The sequence below is a fragment of the Cavia porcellus genome, unplaced genomic scaffold (genome assembly GCF_034190915.1).
Source record: "Cavia porcellus strain 051 isolate PalLab524CR breed Dunkin Hartley unplaced genomic scaffold, mCavPor4.1 scaffold_3, whole genome shotgun sequence".
Classification (NCBI taxonomy): domain Eukaryota; kingdom Metazoa; phylum Chordata; class Mammalia; order Rodentia; family Caviidae; genus Cavia; species Cavia porcellus.
Genome location: NW_026947486.1, coordinates 62,404,544 through 62,426,659, shown reverse-complemented (window position 1 = coordinate 62,426,659; position 22,116 = coordinate 62,404,544).

Genomic DNA, 22,116 nt, shown 5'->3' with positions numbered 1-22,116 from the left:
TGAATGTTTCCTTTAACACTTTTGTCTTATCTTCTAGTTGTGAGACTCTTTCCTAATATTGTTCACTTCTACCCCCCATACTTGTAGTAACATATTTTATCTCCTGAACTTCTATTTGAAGTCATTTTATGGACTCTAAAGTGACTTTCTTTGCTGCTTTTTATCAGTTTTGGCTTGAATTTCATTTTGTCTAAATTTAAGATAATTTCATTTGACTTTTAAATTCCTTTTGCATGGAAAACAGTTTTCTATCCTTTGATTTTTAAAGTATGAGTTTGTTTTGCATATAGTATATTGTTGTGGTGGGAATATTTTTTCTTTCTTAATACATTCTTCCAGTCTGTGTCTTTTGATTGTGGAACTGAGACCATTCAAATTGAGTGTTACCACAGATAGGTAGTGACTTATTCCTATCATTGCCTATTTGTCTCTTGCTGCTTTTATAGTTTTACCTTCTACTTTAATCACTCACTACACTCATTCTACTTGAGCTTTTGTTATTGTTAGTTTTATTATCTGTTTCTAGGATATACTCAAGAAGTTTTTATAGTGCCTATTTTGTGGTCATGAATTTCTTTATCATGAAAGTATCTTTTGTCTCCATCAATTTTTAAAGATATTTTCATAGACTATGTCAGCCTGGGTTGAAAATTGTTTTCTTTAGGGCATCACTCCAAGCTTTCTTGGGCTTTACTATTGTATTGAGAAGTTTCTTGTAATTCTAGTGGTCTGTTGTAATAAGTGATCTGTTGCTTTGCTTAACCTTTTTTAAGATTCTGTTCTTGTGTTTGACTTTCAGGATTTTGACTATTACTGGTTGTAGAGAGATTTTTTTCTGATCATGGTTACTTAGGGTTCTTGCCTCACATATGCCTCACATGTGTATGTGAAATTCTATTGTCTAATTTGGAAATTTTTCACTTATTATTTCCGTAAATCAGTTTTTATGCCACTTGTGCTAACTTATGATTTTCCACTAGTCCTGATTAATCTTAGACTAGAATTCTTTGGATGATCCAGGAGCTGTTGAAAATATTTTTCATGTTTTTTAAAAGATGTCTCTTATTAGTGGTCACTGAAAACAGTCTTATCTTCTAGTTGTGAGACTCTTTCCTAATATTGTTCACTTCTACCCCCCATACTTCTAGTAACATATTTAATCTCCTGAACTTCTATTTGAAGTCATTTTATGGACTCTAATACTTTTCTATGCTGTTCATTAATGTTTTGCACTTTGTGTAGCTCTTCTGTCTTTTTATTAATGTCTTTTTTAGGCTTACTCTTGACTGTTTAATTGACTCAATATATTGTTACTTATATCTTTTCTGATCTTGATAATTACCTTATTGAACTGTTTGATATCTCCTCTAATACCATTGCAAGTAATTTGATTGGAAGGCTTTGTTTTCTCTCCCTTTTAGTGCCCCATGAATCAGCTTTGGGAAGTTGGGACTTTTTGGAAGCATTTTGTTGCTTTGTCTTTTCATGTTTCTATTTTTGTTTGCTGGTTTGTTTTGTGTCTAGACTTGTTCATTGTGAAATTTTTTGTTTCTAGTATGGAGTTCTCTTTAATGTCTACTTTTCAGTGGTGTCCCCTCAACATGGCTAACTACTGTCCTTTTCCTCTGCACCACTATCCAATCCCCTCCATTTACTTGAGATAGGGGAATTCAGCAAGTTTGGCTCAGTATCCAATTCATTTTCAATAGGGCACCACATTGTTAATGACCCCCAGATACTCTAGATAGTAAATCTTAAGAAAATCAGTTAATAACAACAGCTTTGACATCCAGGATATAGTATCAGCATCAATCATAGCATTAAATACAAACAATATTGACAAACTCGAAGTATAAATAAGGTACTATCCTTGTACATAGAAGAGGTCCATACTTATAGTATGGACACATAGAGAAACCAAATATTGACCTACTGTTGACCTATAGTAATTATCTATTAGTTGGAACAGGTTTACCTCTCCTAGATATAGCACAGTATTCAACAGCAATAATATAAAAATGTATGTTACATTAAGACTATAAATTCATAAATCTCAGATTTATATTAATAAATGTTGAGGATATGGAGAACTGGAGAAGGAAAAAAGCAAAGTTTGAAAAGTTAGTTTATATGATATGAGGAGGAGAGAAATTAAGATAAGGCTCCTATTAAGGAGCAGAAGGAAATTAACAGTGGTAAAAAAAAGTTGCTGAAAAGAATAACAAGAAAAATAAGGAAAAAAGGATAAACACCAAAAACAGGAGATAAAAGAAATTTGAAGAAAGAAAAAAGTTGTAAGGTAAAAAAGGTAAAAGATAAAGAAGAAAGCTAAAAGAAAAGAAGAAATGGAAAAATCAAAAACCTGAAAAAACAGGAATAAAAAATAAAATTAATACAAAATAGAAAAATAAAAAAGAAAAAAGACTGAGTCCTAACTATACTACTAAACTCTGTTTGTTCACCCAAAAGAAGTTTGCGCTTTCATTGTGTGATTGCTTGATCACTTTTTTCACGCCTAACTTATAACCTGAACAACTACTTCTAAGATAGCAATATCCAATATATTAACCACTATTAATTTTCTAGTATTGTTTTTGACATTCTATATTGCTTCTATCCTTTTTTCTGTTTGCTTTTTAAAATACAAGAAAAAAGAAAAAATTCCTATGTTATCAAATGAGTGACTTCGGTCCACATTCTGCAGTCTTGAAACCCAGTCAAATGTGATTTTCTATGCCTAGCTTTAAGGCCTATAGGTCCTTGAAGTGCCCTCCTTTCACCTGAGACCTGTATGCTTGTTACCTCAGACTGTAGTTACTGGCAAGATAAGGCTTATCCTTGCTTCTGTTGGTAAGTAGATAGGGAACACAATCAGTCCTCTGTTTTCAGCTGGATGTAAGCCACAAGGTGGGGATTCAAGTGGGTTGTTGAACTTAAAGTGGACAGTCTTGGGATCCTTTTGCTTCCTTTTCTCCTGGGTGTTATCTTTGTCTAGAATCAATTGGGTTGGTTAGTCTTTGTCTCTGCCCCTTGTCGTGTTTCCCTGGAGTGGAGGGGTGCCATCTTTCATCATGAGTCTGCTGTTTTATTTGGGGATAGGGCTCATTCCTTTTGTGTGATTTATCACATGGGGCACAGTGCTGCTTGGAATAGTCCCTGGGTCTGTTTCTTCAATTGGGGCGGGGCTGTCCTCTGGGTTAGCTCTCACATATTGGGGCAGAACCCTGTTCCTCCAGTTCTGTTTTTTTTTTTTTTTTCCTCTCATGTGGAAGGAGGCATCTTTCTGGGCCTTTTCCTCTAACATGTGTACAGAGGGGACATTGCTCCAGGTTGATGCTCTGGTTGAGGATATCACATTCAGGGTTTCTGTTTGCTTCTTTATTTTAGCTTCTCTTTACTGAAATGGTTTTTCACATATTTTCTTCTCTCTCTCTCTCTCTCTCTCTCTCTCTCTCTCTCTCTCTCTGTCTCTGTCTCTCTCTCTCGATGTTGGTGATTAAGCCTGGCACCTTCACACTGTGCTACATTGCCAGTATTTTTTACATTTTATTTTAATATAAATTCTTACTAAATTGATAAATTATCCAAACTAGGTTTGAAGTTGGAGTCCTCCTGCCTTAGTCTCTCAGAGTTCTCAGATAATTGGTATTCACCACCATTCCCAGCTTTCACTCAGTTGTTTGTGTGTATTTTTTTACCTCATTGGCCCTTCTCATCAATGATTCATTCAGCTGCTTATTTGTATCTTCTTTTATGTAACTGATAATTTAACTATTAGTCTTTAAAATTATCCGAAATTTTATCTACTTATATGTCTGTGGGATCAGTTTTAGGGCAGTTATGATTCATTGAAAGCTTTTTGTTGCTTTTTTCATGATTCATATATTTTTGAGGTGGAGTTTGCAGATTAGTTGGATGGATGCCTCTATCATTAGTATATGGAGATCTTTTGTGACTCTTTGCGATGTTTGTGGTCTACACTGGATATGTCTGAATGTGAGTGATTTACTCAACCTATTCAAAGTATTATGTTTAACCCTAAGCATTTCTTTTTGAGGGGAAAATAACTACTAGAAATATAAAAATCTGAAGAATCAATCACATATGATTAAATCACATATGATTAAAACTTGTATAAAGCGTCATGTAACATTTACTAACTGAGAAAAAGAACAGGAAGGTAAGACTAGGCTAGGAAAAAAAGAAAACTAGATTTTAAAAATAATATTTATATCTAGTAACTAAAAGCAGGGAAGTAATACATATTTGTGGGGTATGTGAGCAGAAGAGAAAAAAGAGAAGGGAAGGGAATATAGATGGATGGAATGTAAAAAAGGTCTAGGGACAATGAATCTAATTTACAAGCTACCAGAAACAAAAAGTTAGGAAAGCTTATGAAATGACACTTTGTGTGGGAGAATATGACAAAGCAAGATTCTTTACAGACAAAAACAATAACTAACACTTGTGTACACACACATATACACTTCCTGCCCCTAACCCTTCACAATTACAAAACAAACAAACAAACAAATAAACAAACCCAGATATGATATTCTTCCTTGTGGTGGGATTTACACTGGGAACAGTGACTTCTCCCTGGCTTTCTGTTGTTGGATGCTGCCTGATAAAATTGTGGGTATGAAAACTCCTTTTTATTCCCAGTGCTTTACTTGTTTATCTTTGTCCAAATAGGAGTATCTATTTAGGTCAGTCTAGAGGCATACTTCTACTCCTCTGTGTTTATAATTAAGTACTGTGATAAGTCCACCAGTGGTAAAACCAGCCTACAATCTCATCAATTCAATCACTTCCATAATGGGAATGATGATATTGAACAATCTCAGGCTGTAAACCAAATCTCTCACTTGTAAATCTGATGGGGAGTCCAGACCATGGGTCAGACTGTACTCATGGAGTTGTGGCCAGTGTCTCTGTGAGTGTGTAGAACCTATGCTGGGATTAGAATTTGGAAGGACCCAGCCTTCTCCTGGTTCCTTCCATGGTAACTCCACAGTCAGATCCCTTCCTACCTCAAAATTCCACATGGCCAAATTATTTTTTTGCCACAGTATTTAAATGATATTTTTTTCTGCTTTCTATCTTTTGTTTTTTGTGTTTCCCTCTACCTGGCTGATTTTGCTTGCTGATGACTGGATTTTTTCACTGTTAGTCCATGTTATAGATTAAAAACTGGTGGTCAGTGTAACATCAGTGGAATTAAATCAGCATGGTGCTGAGCATAGATGTTCCACCTAAGGAAATTTGTCAGCATAAATAGAGATGTGGAGAAGGAGTTGGCATTGAGGCATTGAGGCACTGTGGGTTCTTCTACATATTGCTGTTTGAGCCCTTGGTTCTCCTGGAGAAGCTCTTGTCCTTACATCAAGCATTGATTACTGGCTCTGGAAGGGAAGACATGTACCACTTGATCTCCAGGATGAACTCGTCACGCTGGCTTCCTGGCATTTATTCGACTGTGCTTATCGTCAGAGGAGCTCAGGGCCTCCATGTCACTGGGGATGGCTGTGGTGCTTTTCAGGACAGCCCTGGTCTTTGTTTTGAGTGTGACTCCTCAGCTTTAGCATAGAACCCTCAACCTACCAGCAAAGTTCCTTCGCCCTGCTGGAATAGACTTTCTAGCTTCTACCACTGACCTTTGGGCCTTCCCAGCACAGATCCATAAAAGAGACTTGCGTGAGTCCTTCTTGTGGGCTCCAGACTTCCATTTGGACTTATGGGTGTCATTGTCATGAGCTCTGGGTTTTCATCTGGACTAATAAATACATTGCATTGGGATTCAGGCCGTTGGCTGAATATCCTATGTCTTTAGTGTCATGGATAGATTTCCAGCACTTTCTTGCGTTAACTCCAGGTTATCTTATATAATATTATAAACTCCATGTCCTGATTCTAATTGTTCTCCTCCCAACCCCTGACTACAACAGTCCACTCCACTGAAACATTTCCAGCATTAAGATTAGTTTTTCACAAGACAGACATTTGTGCAATTGCAAAATTTTAGTGTTTCCATGTCACAACCATTCTCTTCTCTGCCAAATCTGACTATTACTGCAGATTCCCACTGCCTCCCTGGAGTGAGGTGATAGTTGAGGCCTCTTATTGACCACCATGAAAAATTACCATCTAACCACAATGAATATTTATCATATTTTATCTAAAATAAAGTTAGGCTAGGTTCAAAAATAGGAGGCATAGTGCACAATGTGGAGCCAACACAATTCAATGCTTATAAATATCAAAGACAATATGTAAATTATTTAAATTAATATATATACAATATTAAAATGCATTCTCATAAATATTAATTATAACAAAGAGTTTGCCTTTTTACAGATGATAGGATTGGGTTACTACAAATCTATGGGGGATAACTTTAGTTTTTAAATTTCTGTTGTTATTTGACAGTCATATTGAGTGAGATACTGTTATTTTTTAAAATAATTAACCCACTTTGTGCTATTAAGTTTTCTGATCTACCTGTCTTGAAATGTAAAATCTTTGTCTAAATCTTATGACGTCTATAAGTAATTGTCTCTTTCCACTATGACAAATGAACTTGATACTCTCCTAATATAGGCCTCCATCAACTTACATCTGAACTATTTAGACAATTTATTATCTGGAATTATTCCTGTCATTTTCCCTCAGTCCACTTCAATAGTTATCAACATGATGGTAAAAGTCCTATTTTTGCTTACTACTGAGCCTGAGAACGAACTCAAGTTTTTCTTTTTTTTTATTTAAAGAGAAAAAAAGAAAGAAAATAAACAAAGCAGTAAAATGGTACAAATAATACAGAATTTCAAGAGGAAAAAATACAGTAAGATATCACTAGTTAATAGGTTAAATATTGACATCTTAGAAACAGTTGTCCAAATTATAAAATTAAAGCATATAAAGTGGACATTCATACAATGAGACTGCAGACAGTGCCATTCAATGATCCAACAAAAGCTCAGTAATATGGATTTCCATCCTACACACTCAAACATACATGCAGTTATATCGCTTAGACCACTTTCCTTTCTTCTCTTTTTAATAACAATTACACTTTTGGGGCTTTTTTACTCCCACAGTTCTTATTACTTTTTTTGAAGAGAATAAAACCTAACGTGACTAAACAAAACAGAGTCGATTAAAACAGAAGGATGGGCAGAGTACATGATGCAAAAATAGAATATCAGGTGATCAAAACTGGTTACCATTGTGCCTCTTGCTATTTTTAAAAAGAGTTGCCTATATCATCAGGTATAATAGAACTGATCAAAACAGTACAGAACAAGACCAATAAAACCTACACTGGAGACCTTACAGGACTTCAAAAGAAGACAACAGTCACACCATAATGGGCATCATAGTAAATATTATTGCCTTCAAACTGGTTGCCTACCCTCAAACTTGATACTATCAAACAAAATAGAATATAGTAAAATCTGACAGAACAAGATGGGGAGAGCAATACTGGGGTTCATATCAGGTTAATAGGAAAACAAAAAAAGTTACTATAATATATCCCGCTATTTTTAAATTTAGTTTTCCCTTAATTGAAAATAAATGTAAGAAAAATAGATTAATTTTAAAAAGGGTGGAGATTGAGATAAAAGGGACATTGTATTAGAACAACACAGGTCAGAACCGAATAATTTAAGCATTATTGTGTTTCACCACCAGATAATCTAACATAATAGTAGTCACTATAGTGCCTCTTTCCTTGAATTATTTGAGTATAACTTTGTATATTATAGTATCTAGCATATGAAGACAGTCTGAAGCTATTCAAGAGAATGAAGAAGTTACAGGGTATTTAGAACCAGTTAACAGAAAATGAACAACAGTTTCTATATTATCTCTTTGCCTATAAAAATTGTTTGTACTATCACATATACTAAAATATAGTAAGATAACACATGTTAAAACCAGTGGAAACAGATGTACAACAGCTTGATTGGACTTCCAAACAAGATGATATTAAATCAGCAATAGCTTTTATGATGTGTTGTTTTCTTCAGAATAGCTATTTGTACTATCAGTGATACTAAAATCGAACAACCCAGGTTAAAACCATTGCAAATAATGAGTGATAACATTATATGGATTCAAACCAATATGATTGGGAATCATGATTAACACATACTTTTATGTATTCTTGTCATTTCTCACACTAGGGAAACTATTCGGTATTTATACATGTGAGTTTGATTTATTTCACTTATGAGTATGGTCTCAAGCTGCATCCATTTATTTATAAATATCTCAATGTTATCATTTTTTATAGCTGAGTAGTACTCCATTGTATAAAAATACCACAACTTTTTTATCCATTCCTCAGTTGATGGACACTTAGGTTGGTTGTTTCCAAGATCTGGCTATTACAAATTGTGCTGCTATAAACATGGGTGCACATACATCACTATGGTATGATGCTTCTAGTTTTTCTGGGAATATACCTAGAAGTGGAATAGCTGGGTGAAATGGTGCTTCCAGTCGCAGCTTTCTGAGAAATCTCCAGACTGACCTCCACAATGGTTGCACTAGTCCACACTCCCACCAACAGTGCAGGAGAGTTCCTTTTTCCCCACAGCCTCTCCAGCATTTGTTGTTGTTGGTTTTCTTGATCTTGGCCATTCTTTAAGGAGTGAGATGAAATCTCAGTATAGTTTTAATTTGCATTTCTCTAATGACCAGTGATGGTGAACATTTTTTCATGTATTTATTTGCCATTTGTATTTCTTCATCAGAAAATTGTTTATTCATCTCAGATGCCCATTTTTGGATTGGGTCTTTGAATTTTGGGGGTCTGATTTTTAAAAATTCCTTATATGTTTTAGACCGAAGTCCTTTGTCTGAGGGGGCAGTTCACTAAGATTTTTTTCCCAGTTTGTGGGTTTTCTTTTCACTGTGCTGCAGATTTTTTTTAACGTGCAGAAACTTTTTAATAAGAGGCAATCCCAGTTATTGACTCTGGGAAGTATTTCCCGTGCGGTTTGAGTGTTGTTCATGAATTTTTTACCTACTCCTATGTCTTCAAGGTTTTTACCCAATTTGTCTTCTAATAGATTTAGTGTTTCTGTTTTAATATTTAAATCTATGATCCATTTAGATTTTATTTTAGTACATGGTGATAGGCATGGGTCTAGTTTTAGTTTTTGGCATATGGAGAGCCAGTTTTTCCAACACCATTTATTAAAGAGACTGTCGTTCTTCCAGTGAACATGTTTGGCCCCTTTATCAAAGGTAAGGTGGTTGAGTGTGTTTGTAATTGTGGTTGTATCTTCTAAGCTATTTCACTGATCTTCGGCTCTGTTTTGATTCCAGTACCATGTTGATTTTACTATACTTGCCTTGTAGTATAACTTCAAGTCAAGGATTGTGATACCTCCTGCCTTGCCTTTGCTGCTTAGAACTGTCCTTGCTATTCTAGATCTCTTCTAACTCCAGATGAATTTTAGGAGTGATTTCTTGAGTTCTATGAGGTATGTTGATGGTATTTTTATCAGGATTGCATTGAATTTGTATAAAAGTTTTGGGAGAATGGCCATTTTCACAATATTTATTCTTCCTATCCATGAGCAAGGGATGTCTTTCCATTTTCTGAGATCATCTTCAATTTCATTTTTCAGTGTGTTATAACTTTCCCTGTGTAGGTCTTACACTTCTTTCGTGAGAGTAATTCCTAAATATTTCATTTTTTTGGTTGCTAGTGTGAAGGGTGTAGCTTCTCTTATTTCTCTCTCTGTGACTTTGTTGTCAGTGTATAGGAATGCTATTGATTTTTGAGTATTGATTTTATACCCAGCTACATTACTGAATTTATTTATTATATCTAGGAGTCTTTCAATGGAGTTTTGGGGATCTTCTATATAGAGTATCATGTCATCTGCAAATAATGATAATTTAACTTCTTCTTTTCCTGTCTTTATGCCTTTTATTTCTCTCTCTTGTCTGATTGCTCCGGCCAGTATTTCCAGTACTATATTACATAGGAGCTGTGATAAGGGACATCCTTGTCTTGTGCCTGATTTTAAAGTAAAGGCCTTCAATTTTTGGCCATTTAGTATAATATTGGCTGTTGGTTTGTCATCAATGGCCTTAATTATGTTGAGGTAAAGGCAATCTATTCCAATTTTCTGTAAGGTTCTTATCATAAATGAATGTTGGACCTTATCAAAGGCTTTTTTGCATCTATAGAAATGATCATGTGATTCTTAATTTTGGCTTTATAGATATGGTGGATTACATTTATTGATTTACCTATGTTGAACCATCCCTTCATGCCTGGGATGAATCCCACATGGCCAGCATGTATGATCTTCTTGATGATTTGCTGCATCCTATTTGCCAATATTTTATTGAGGATTTTTGCATTTGTGTTCATTAGGGAGATTGGTCTGTGGTTCTCTTTTTCACTTGGGTCCTTTTTTGGTTTTGGTACTAGAGTAATATTTGTTTCTAGGAATGATTTAGGAAGGACTGATTCCCTTTCAATTTCATTGAAGAGTTTGAGGAGTGCTAGCATTCGGTCTTCTTTGTATTTCTTGTAGAATTCTGCAGTGAAGCTGTCTGGGCCTGGGCTCTTCTTTGTAGGTAAAGATTTAATTACATTTTCAATTTCATTAATAGAAATTGGGTTATTCAGTAGTTTTACATCTTTATGACCTAGCTTTGATACTTCGTATGCTTCTAGGAATCTGTCTATTTCCTCTGTGTTATCAAACCTTTGAGAGTAGAGGTTTTCGAAATAGGTGTTGATGATCTTCTGTATTTCTATAGGGTCTGTAGTAATTTCACCTCTTTCATTCCTTATTGCATGAATTTGAGCTTTTTCTTCCCTTTTAAAAATAAGGTTGGCTAGGGGCTTGTCAATTTTATTTATTCTTTCAAAGAACCAGCTCTTTGATTCGGTAATTTTTTGGATTGTGTTTTTAGTCTCTATTGCATTGATTTCTGCTCTGATTTTTATAATTTCTTCTCTACTTTTGTCTTTGGGCTTGACTTGCTCTTCTTTTTCTACATGTTTGAGGTGTAACATCAGGTTATTTATTTGTATTGGTTCTGTTTTGCTGATGTGGGAACTCAGTGCAATAAATTTTCCTCTGAGGACAGCTTTCATTGCATCCCATAGATTCCGGTAAGTTGCATTTGTGTTTTCATTTGTTTGTAGGTATTGTTTAATTTCTTTTTTAATTTCTTCTGTGGCCCACTGATTACTCAAGAGTGTATTATTCAGTTTCCTTGTGTTTGTGGGATTTTTGCAGTATCTTTTATCATTAATTTCTAATTTCATAGCACTATGGTCCGATAGCATGCAAGGGGTGATTTCGACCCTTTTGCATTTATTTAAATATGTTCTGTGAATTAATATATGGTCTGTTTTGGAGAATGACCCATGTACTGCTGAGAAGAATGTGTATTCTGTTGTGGTTGGGTGGTATACTCTGTATATGTCTATTAAGTCCATTTGTTCACAGGTGAGATTCAGTTCTTTTATTTCTTTGCTGACTTTCTGTCTGGTTGAACTGTCCATTGGTGTCAATGGTGTGTTAAGATCTCCTGTTAGAATTGTGTTACTGCTAATTCGGTTTTTCATTTCTGTTAGTAATTGTTTTATATAACTGGGTGATCTGGAGTTTGGTGCATATATATTTAAGATAGTTATTTCTTCCTCTTGAGGTTTTCCCCTAACCAGTATGTAGTGACCTTCTTTATCCCTTCTGATCATTATTGGCTTGAAATTCAAATTGTCTGCAAACAGAAAAGCTACCCCTGCTTTTTTGGGGGGTTCCTGTTGCATGAAGTATTGTCTTCCATCCTTTGACTTTTAGTCTGTGAGTATCCTTTTGGGTTAGATGGGTTTCTTGTAGAAAGCATATGGTTGGATTTTGTTTCTTGATCCATTCTACCAGTCTGTTTCTTTTAATTGGTGCATTGAGACCATTTATATTAATGGTTAGAACTGTTATATATTGGATTGTTGTTGACATATTATCTTTCTGCTGTTGCATCTTTATCTTTCTGTTTTGTTTAATTGTCTGCTTTGTTTAGTGGTTTTTTTCCTAAATGTATCTAGGCTGTCTTTCAGTATTCTTTGCAGGGTTGGCTTGGTGATCTGAAGTTTTTCAGCTGTTCTTTGTCATGGAAGTATCTTATTTCTCCATCAATTTTGAAGGACAATTTTGCAGGGTACATCAGCCTAGGTTGGAAATCATTTTCCTTTAGGATCTGAAATACTTCACTCCATGCTCTTTTTTTTTTTTTTTTTTTTCTTTTTCCTTGGTACCGGAGATTGAACTCATGATCCCCTGCTTGCAAGGCAGGTGCTTATGCCGCTGAGCTAAATCCCCAGCTCCACTCCATGCTCTTGTTGACTTTATTGTTTGTGCTGAGAAGTCTGCTATGATTCTGATAGGTTTTCCTTTATAGGCGATCTGTCTTTTTTCTCTGACAGCTTTTAATATTCTATTCTTTTGTTCGATTTCTGGGATTGTCATTATTATATGTCTGGGTGTAGATTTATTTTGGTTATGGCTATTTGAAGTTCTGTATGCTTCATTGATCTTGATATAAGTTTCCAATCTCATGTTTGGGAAATTTTCAGCGATTACTTCTTTAAATATCCTCTTGACATCCTTTATGTTGTCCCCTTCTTTTTCATTTATCCCTACCAACCTTATGTTTTTCCCTATTGCATCATCTTGCAGGTGTTGAATTGTTATTTACTGATTTCTTGTTATTTTTAAAAGATCTTTCCTTTCCTGTTCACTGGCTCCAATCTTGTCCTCGAGGTCTGAGATTTTATCTTCACATTCATTGAGGCGGTTTTTACAACTTTCAGTGGAGTTTTTGAATTCTTGTATATCTCTTTGCATCTGCTTTATGTATTCTGTTTGTTTCTTATATTGTTCATCCAGGGATTCTATCTTTTTGTTTAGTTCTTCGAATTTTTTAACTGTGTCTTCTTTAGATATGTTCAGCATCTCCTTCATTTCTTTTATCATTTCTTCTTTTACCTGAGAGATTATTTCTAGTTTTAATTCCTTTAAGGCTTCCAAGAGTTGCTTCTTTATTTCAGTTACTATTATTTCAGGTATGTGGCATATGTTTTCTTCTATTCCTGTGGTTCCTAGGCTTTCTTGGGATGGGCTGGATGTTTGATGTTGCATTTTGTTCTTTCATTTTTTCATTTTCCTATATTTTCGAGCTTCAAGTGTTGTTCCAAATGAGGGAGATAGTTCCCCCAGATTGGGACTGGGTTCTGCTCCACAGCCCCACTGGCTGGGCCCGGCAGGGAACCACAGGCTGGTCCCCAGGTGACAAAGAGAGTTCCCCCAGACTCCAACCCAAGTTTTTCAATGGGGCCTAGCAAAATATGGCCCTGTTGTCTCATCCAAGTTCTCCATTTGACTTCCTCTTTATTATTTGATGACTAAATAGTTATTGTTGGCACTCTCAAGATGGCAAACACTATCTACTCACTGTGAAGAAGTATACTTTCTCTGAATAGAGCCATATACTCCTTCTCATAGGTTGTTTGGAGAAATAGCTAAAAAAGAAGAGTGGATTATCTCTATCAATAGGTCCTAGGAGAAGGTAATGCAAAATTGGCCCCAAACAGCAAAAAGCTTCAGGAATAAAAGCACCTTAATCTGTGTCTCAGAGGATCAAACTAGGAAGGTAAGAGAGCATAGACCTAAGAAACTCAAATGTTGTATTTTGTAATTAATTACTTAGCTAATTGGTAGGTAAATGTCCACTTATCCTTTCCTTAGAGGTACTACTAATGATGTCTATTGTCTAAAGTAATTTGGTACAAACACTTCAGGATGTAATTTTGCTCTGTATTATCCTAAAAACTTTAAAAATTTATTTCAAAGTCATAGAATCTGAAACTGTGAACATTTCTACACAGAATTAGGTAAGTACATTAACAATATGCATCTTCCTTTAGCCCACAAATGCATTCCCAGGACTCCATTGTAAGGGAATACTCAATGACACAGAAATGTAGCTATTGAAAGAGTTATAGTTGAATATATGAGATTAAATTCACTTTATAGCATAATTGTACTCAGGTGGTTGATATTTGTTAGACATAAATACAGCAAATATTATGTTTTATACCTCAATGAATTATATATGGATACATTACAGATAATCAACTTTGCCAAAATATGGCACTTGTCGATGTCCGCTCCCGGCCGGCAGGAAGGACACACGACAAAGTCTGGTAGTGGACAACCTTTTCTTTTTATTTTTCTTCTCTGTACAGCCTGCCCTGGGATCGCTCCCAGCCGAAGCCTCCTCTGGTCCGCTCCCCGCGGCTCCTTCCGGGCTTCGCTCCGAAGCCTCTACCGGTCCGCTCTCCGCGGCTCCTTCTGGGCTTCTACTTCCGGGCTTCTTCTTCCGCCCAGGGGTGGCACCGGTATATATACGGGTACAGTGTCCAATCATGTTAAAGTAAGCAAGGCAAGCTGATTGGCTAACATCATCAGTTGCCAGGCAGACTATATTGTTGAGCGGGTTGCTTACGCGGTAAGCAGGAAACTAACGTGCTCGATGGGAGGGGCAATCTACCTCAGGCTTCACTCTTTACTACAGGCCTCACGTCCGCCAAGTGAGGCGACCGGGCTCGGGGCTGCGGCTCCCAACATCTCCCCCTTTTTTATTTTTTATGAATGTGCGCATCGTAGCCCTTCCTGGACTGGGTGCAGAGGCTTATGCCCTATGCGTAGGCCCACCGTAGGTCCTTGGCTTAGACCCTGGTCGGCCATGCCATGGTCTGCCAAGGCCCTGAGGCCCTCGTCCTTTTTCTAGGGCCAGGCACAAACTGGACGGAACCTGGATGCACACAAGCTTGCACTCATTTCCTCTCCGTAAAGAAATCCCCTCGGAGAGAAATTTAGACCTGGGCAGCATCTAACAGTCCAGCGGCTTACGTGCAGGATGGGGTAGGGCCTGGCTTAGGTCGAGTCGTGCTGGGGAGGCACGCTCTTACCCGTCATTGACTCACCTACCCTGCTGTGTATTGTCACCTTATGGAGGAGAATGAGGGATGCCCGCCATATCTAGACTCGGTCGTGGGCCAATTGAGCAAGCCATGCATATGCCTGAGGATCTTCTTGTCCATTTCGGGCTACCGCTATTTCTATTCATCTTATTGGTTGGTCTGTGATGGATCTCCGGTAGGGCAGGTCTGATCTTCAGTCGAGGGCTTTGTTGCCCGTGTCAGTCTCTCCGGTACCCACAGTGGTTCTCGTCCCGGTTCCTGTGGGAAAACACAAACCGCGCCTCGGTTCCAGCTGACCACTGGATCCGGGCCCATCCATTGTCCTGTCATAGATAACCGCGCCTTTGGAGGCAGGCCTTGGCTTACTCCCCCTTTTTGTTTTTTATTTTTTATTTTTATCTTTTTCGTTTTTGTTTTTTTTTTTTTTTTTTTATTGGTACCAGGGATCGAACTGGCGATTGCCTGCTTACAAGGCAGGCGCTTATGCCGCTAAGCTAAATCCCCAGCTCCCATTTCCTCGACCGGCGTTTTTCTCAGCCTGCTCGGCAGAGAACTCTGTGTACCAGGCTCGCCAATCCAGGTAACTACCCGAGGGCAGACACGCCTTTGCCAGCTGAATCCAGTCCGCGGGGGTGAGGGGCCCAGAAGACAGATTCTCCAGCATGGCAATGGTGTAAGGCGCAGTCGGCCCAAAGGTTGTAACTGCATTTTTAAGTTCTCTAATCTGCTTTATCTCAAAAGGCTCCCATACATTGCGTCCCTGGCCCATAGCTACTTGTACAGGAAATATCCCGTAGGGGCCACTATCTATCCCAGGTGGATGTACCTCATGAGACAAGCGTCCCCCCTGCCAAAGCCGCCTGTAAAAATACCGACCCGCCGGCGGCGGAGCATAAGACAGCGGCCGTGATTGGGCGGACAATGGGGGCCCGTGCATCACTTCCTGTTCTGGCGAAAGGGGAGAGAGCTCCCAGGCGGCCGCCTCGTGGCGAGGAATCGCCTCCGGAAACGGCCCCCAAGGTGGGGCGGAAGGCTTCGCCTCCCTCTCGCGCCGGGGAGCGCTCAGGAGCTCTCTACTCCTCCGCAGACCAGGTTGAGCAGAGCGCAATTCGCGGGGCAACTCTGGAAAAGAACCCTGCGACTCCTTATTGAGCGATTTAGGCTCCTGACAGCTGGTCTCTTTGGCCTCCTTGCCATTCAACTTTCCCTCGTCCTCGGAGTCAGACGACTCCGAGGCTAGAGCCCCGTCCTCCTCCTTAGCATCTTTGTTCCCCTTGACGGACCCCTCTCGGGAGCTCCCTGACTGGGCCTGCTCAGATACCCTGCGTACTTTTGTAAGCTCTTGAGAGCTTTCTCCACAACCACCCTCGCTCTTAATGTTGCTACCTAACATGTTTCCCATCTTTTAATATGTTACTCACCGCGTGAGGCCCAAGGAATCCGCCACTTACACGTGAGCCTGAGGGGAGTCTAAAAGCCCTGTAGGTGCGCGCCACCCAGAGCCCAGGCTTATCCCCAACTCACCTGTCTCGCAGCTCTGTACTGGAGCGTTGTCCACTTCCACGTCTCGGGGGTGATCAGTCCCCGGGCGGGCCTCCAAATGTCGATGTCCGCTCCCGGCCGGCAGGAAGGACACACGACAAAGTCTGGTAGTGGACAACCTTTTCTTTTTATTTTTCTTCTCCGTACAGCCTGCCCTGGGATCGCTCCCAGCCGAAGCCTCCTCTGGTCCGCTCCCCGCGGCTCCTTCCGGGCTTCGCTCCGAAGCCTCTACCGGTCCGCTCTCCGCGGCTCCTTCTGGGCTTCTACTTCCGGGCTTCTTCTTCCGCCCAGGGGTGGCACCGGTATATATACGGGTACAGTGTCCAATCATGTTAAAGTAAGCAAGGCAAGCTGATTGGCTAACATCATCAGTTGCCAGGCAGACTATATTGTTGAGCGGGTTGCTTACGCGGTAAGCAGGAAACTAACGTGCTCGATGGGAGGGGCAATCTACCTCAGGCTTCACTCTTTACTACAGGCCTCACGTCCGCCAAGTGAGGCGACCGGGCTCGGGGCTGCGGCTCCCAACAGGCACTGATTGTAATTTTATGGCATCACTCATTTTAATCAATACTCCTAATTTTTCCAAGTGACAATTTTCCTAATCTTTCCCTAATTAACAGAATTTTCCACGATGTTTTAGAAGAGCTCTCAACATCAGCTAGAAACTAATATTCTCCAGCCTGCCTTGTAGTAAAGTATGCCAAAATTTGTAGCAATAGAATATGAGCAAACATGCTTAGGGTTTTTTCTATATTGTTTCTTTAAAAAGAAATTATTTTCCCTCTGCCTCCTCATTCTTGTTTTCTAAATCTTGGATAAACTGCAATAACAATGTCTGAGGGGTGTAAAAGCAACAAAGTAGAATTTCTCACACCTTGTGTAGGAGACAAACCTACATCTGAACTAATGTTTTTGAGAGATTAAATACTCTCTTATTTGAATCATAGTAGTTTTGGTGTCTCTGTGTTACAATGATGTACTTTTATGTGAGATATTCTTGTGAATAATAGTGTCATTTATCCGTGTTATTATTTTTGACAAGCATAAATGAAGTGAAAATGTTAGTTTTATTTGGTAACATTTTTATGTCTGATATTTTATGTATAAAAATGTTATTTTAATTTTTAATTACATTGGGCTGAAGATGTAACATGAATGGTAGAGTGCTTGTCATGAGTCAAATCTTACGTTTGATCTGCAATAGCACAACAACCAAAAATTAATGACATATGTATATTCAAAAATTGAATTTCAGTGTGTTTTATTTATTACATTCATTGTGTACTGTGTGTGTGGGTGTGTGTTTAGTAGAATCTGATTAAGCATGCTTATAGCTCTCCAATTAATATTGGAGCTTCCATTACGATAGCCATTGCTGATTTCCTGTCATCTTGTTGTGAAGTCCGGTAATGCTTTTATTCTTTGTTTTGATTGGTTTTAGTCTGTTTTGTATTATTTAATTTCAATACATTTGAATGTATGGACAGCTTTTTTGAAGAGAACAAGAGACATTATGGTAGCCTTTGTGGTTTTTCCTATTGTCTGGTTTTGAAGGCCTGTAGTGCTTTCATACTTTTGTTTTGAATGGTTTTATATTATTTTGTCTTGAATTCATTGTGTGTGAAGATATCGATGACTATTTCAAAGAAAACCAGAGACATATGGTAACCACCGTTGATTGATTTCCTGTTGTCTTGTTTTAAAATCCTGTGTTGATTGCATTGTTTTGTTCTGATCTGCTTTGTTCCATCTTATTTTATTCTCTTTAAAATAATTTTTTTTAAAATATTGGGTCTCCCCAATCGATATTGGAGATGATGGCACTGATCTTCAATGGCTGGCATCATATGATGAAAGACTTGTGACAGTAGGAGGGGGCTTATGACCCCTCTGCTTATTAAAAGAGCACACGGCTTAAAGCATAATGAGAAAAAATATGCTCTATACTGATTGAAAACAAAAGGTATTCTGTGTGTAAGGAGTTCAAAAGATAGTTCAAGGGAAGGACATGTTTCATTTGAGCTGATAAGACTGGGGACAGCTGAGCTGATAGTATTGGGGAAAGTTTGGGAAACAGCACAGAAAGCTACATCTTGAGTTACAACGCTATAGCTTCCCTCCAAGCCATGCTACACTCTGTGTGCAGAGTTCTCAGTTGATCTGTCAGGATCATTGCATATATAGCCTAGATTCAACATATTTCATATTTGTATTTTCAGTGCTGGCTCCCATAAATTCTGTTTCTAATATAACTTCTATTACTCAAAGTATAACTTATGAAAAGTTATTATTAAATGCACATTTATAGTAAATTTATATTGTTTTATAGAGCTATATTATAATAATTTGATTCTGCTTGACCTTTGTTTTATTCCTATATTTATCTTTCTACAATGAATATCTTTATATATAAATCCTTCCATAGATTTAGATTTTTTCTGTAAAATAGAAGGCAAATTATAAAATATATCAAATTGTATGAACATTTCTAAGAGCTTAAGAATTACTGTTGTGGGCCAGGGATTTAGCTTATTGACCTAAGTGCCTATCTGGCAAGCACAAGGTTGTGAGTTTAATCCCTGGTACCAAAAAAAAAAAATCCACAAGAATTACTGTTGAGCTATTCTCGTTCTGGGTATCATCCCAAAAGAATTAAAAACATCATACCACTGTGATGTATGTACACATATGTCTATAGCAGCACAATTTGTAATAGGTAAATTTTGGAAATAACCCAAATGCCCATGATCTGAAAAGTGGATAAAAAACATATGGTATTTTTATACAATTCAGTACTACTCAGCAACAAAGAAGCACAAATTTGAGGCTTTCATAGGTAAATGGATGCAACTTGAAGACCATACTCATAAGTGAAAAAGTCAGACTCACACATGTTATATCATATAGTCTTCTAGTGTAAGAAATTGAAAGAGTAAATAAGATACAAAAGGTACAATGGATATTGCAAAATGAGAAGAAACAATTCAAAAGGAAAGAAAAACTGAGATAGGGAAAAGGAGAAAAGAAGGAAGGGAAAAAGAGAAAAACATCTGTATAAATATACAAGATAGTTAAAATAGTTAATACTAATTTCTATTAGTTGATTGAAAAGAAAGGCTTGTGCTTATATTGTGTGATCCATTTTTCTTGCCTACAATTTTTAATCTGAGCAAGTACTTTGAAGACAACAATACACAGTGCATTAACCATTGCTATTATATTATCTTGTTTTGAAATTTTGTATTATTTCTCATTTTTTCTCTTTAAGATAAAAATAAAAATTAAAACAGTTATTGTTGAATTGCATTCTATGAAGTATATACCAATTTTCATACCTGAAATATTTTGAGGGATTTTTGCCTTAATAAGTTGCTATAAAATCATGCTACCATTTTGTATTGCATTTAGTGAAGTTTTAAATAAGTAAGTTTGAAAAGTGCCCAAAACATAAGTATATAGATCAATGACGTTTTAGAAAGAAAAGCAGTTTCACTTATACTTAACACAAAACAAAACAGTGACAAACAAAATTATCAAAACTGTGAAACACCGATTACAATAATTATTCAAGCCTACCTCTATGCTGAATTGTAACATCAGATATTTTTTTGATTCTGTTTAACCTCATTTAAATTAAATTATACATTAAATACTTTTTTCTCTTGCTTTTTTATCTAAACATTATCTTTATGAGATCCATATACATTTCATGTATTTCTGATTTGTACATGTTCATTGCTGAATAATATTTTATTGTTTAAACATATAATTTTCTAGATGAATAGCACCTAAGCATTGGTAAATCTTGGCAAATTAAAGAGTGATATTCTGAAAGTTTGGGGAAAATAATGGCTGATAAGTGTCCCTGGTGATTGTCTCATCATAAGCACATCAAATTGGACAGCAATTTGCATATCAAAATACCTTCACAAGAACAAAGGCAAGATGTCAGTGCCTACTTTTAGTATAACAAAATGAAAAGACTTACTAAAGCAAGAAAGAATGAAAGAAGAAAAGAAAGAATAGTCTGCACCATCCCAATCCAGTTACAAGTAGTCCAGTTTGGACAAAAGTACCTCCTCCTTAAAGGAATGAGACAGAATGAAGTCCACTCCTTAGACCTGAAACCTAGTATGAGGCCTGCCAGTGAAATCCAGTTCTGACCCAAAGCCTCACAAACCCTACCACCAAGCCAAAACTTATGGACTGAGCTGCTGGAACCATGTTAGGCTGGAGAGGAGACATTGTCTTTCAACCGTTCTCCAAACATGGTAAGCATGCAGGTAACAACATTCAAGCACTGGAGCATGGCATGGAAATACAGTGTTTTGTCTTGGAGCTCAGTGCAAGGCCCACTGTGATGAGATTCAGCAGCAAGCAAAAACTGAAGGTGCTATATTCAGGCCCGAACTCAGATACAGAACTCCTAGACTGAACCAAAAACCAAGCGAAGACCAGATTATTGATGAGAGACTCAAGTTTCATTGTTTCAGTACGCATAAGTTCAAGTTTCAGTACACATAGTTTCCAACTTTGGGGTAGATCTGGGGCACATGCATCCTTTTCCTGAGGCTGTTAAGTTCCCTGCTTCTGTGAGAGCCAGGTATAATCAGTTTAGCAGAAGTCATGGTGGCCATAGGACTGTCTCCTCCACATATCACTTAGCCTTGAGCAGCAAAGTAGCACCAGGCCCATGTTCTAGAAGACTTTCTGGAGCTTACAGCACAGGGAGAGACCTGAATCCCAGCTGGATGGGCTCATGTTCCTGTCTTCATCATTACCAGCTGGGTCATGGGCCTCATTGCACCCCTGAAACTAGGTACTTGTGTCTGTAAGACTCAGTTATGATACAGCTTATCAGCAGCCTAGGTGCCCAAGAGACTGCCTTCAAAAACACTTTTCAACCTTGGACAGTTTCAGGAGGTATAAGATGTCATTCACTGGAGGCCAAACTTTAGCAAGCATAAGACTTTATATTGGAACTGAGATATGGGCTGATGAAACCTAAAAATGGACAGGCTCCAGTGGTATTTATTCTAAGATCTACCTGAAAATGACAAATCTTTAACAGCTCCAGTGCTGGCAAAGACACAGACTCTAATCTATTGGATTCTTATTTCAGCTAGTATCACCTGTGACTGACAGTAGTGGCCATAGGCTATAAATTCATCTGAGTTCACAGCAATGTGAGCTTTTGTCTGACTCCAGCATTGTGCTTGTTTTGGTGGGCTGTGGGTTCAGTATGAAAAATTTCTTGGGAACGAAGTTTACCAGAGGCATGAGATGTGAGAATGAGGTTGATCCATCCTTGGTGATTCTTCCCAAAGCAAAACAGAATCCCATAGTATCTGAACACAGGCCAGTAACCATAGATGAGGTATCTGGGCCTACTCTGAACCTAGGGAGAGGCTTGTACTCTTCTGTTGCTGTCTGTCTGAATGGTGCATGAAGAGGGTATTGAGTGCAAACCTAGGCTTTGTTTTTCCTCTAGCACAGAAACAGTGAAACTCCCATCAAACCTGGAACTGGATTTTGTCAAGTGC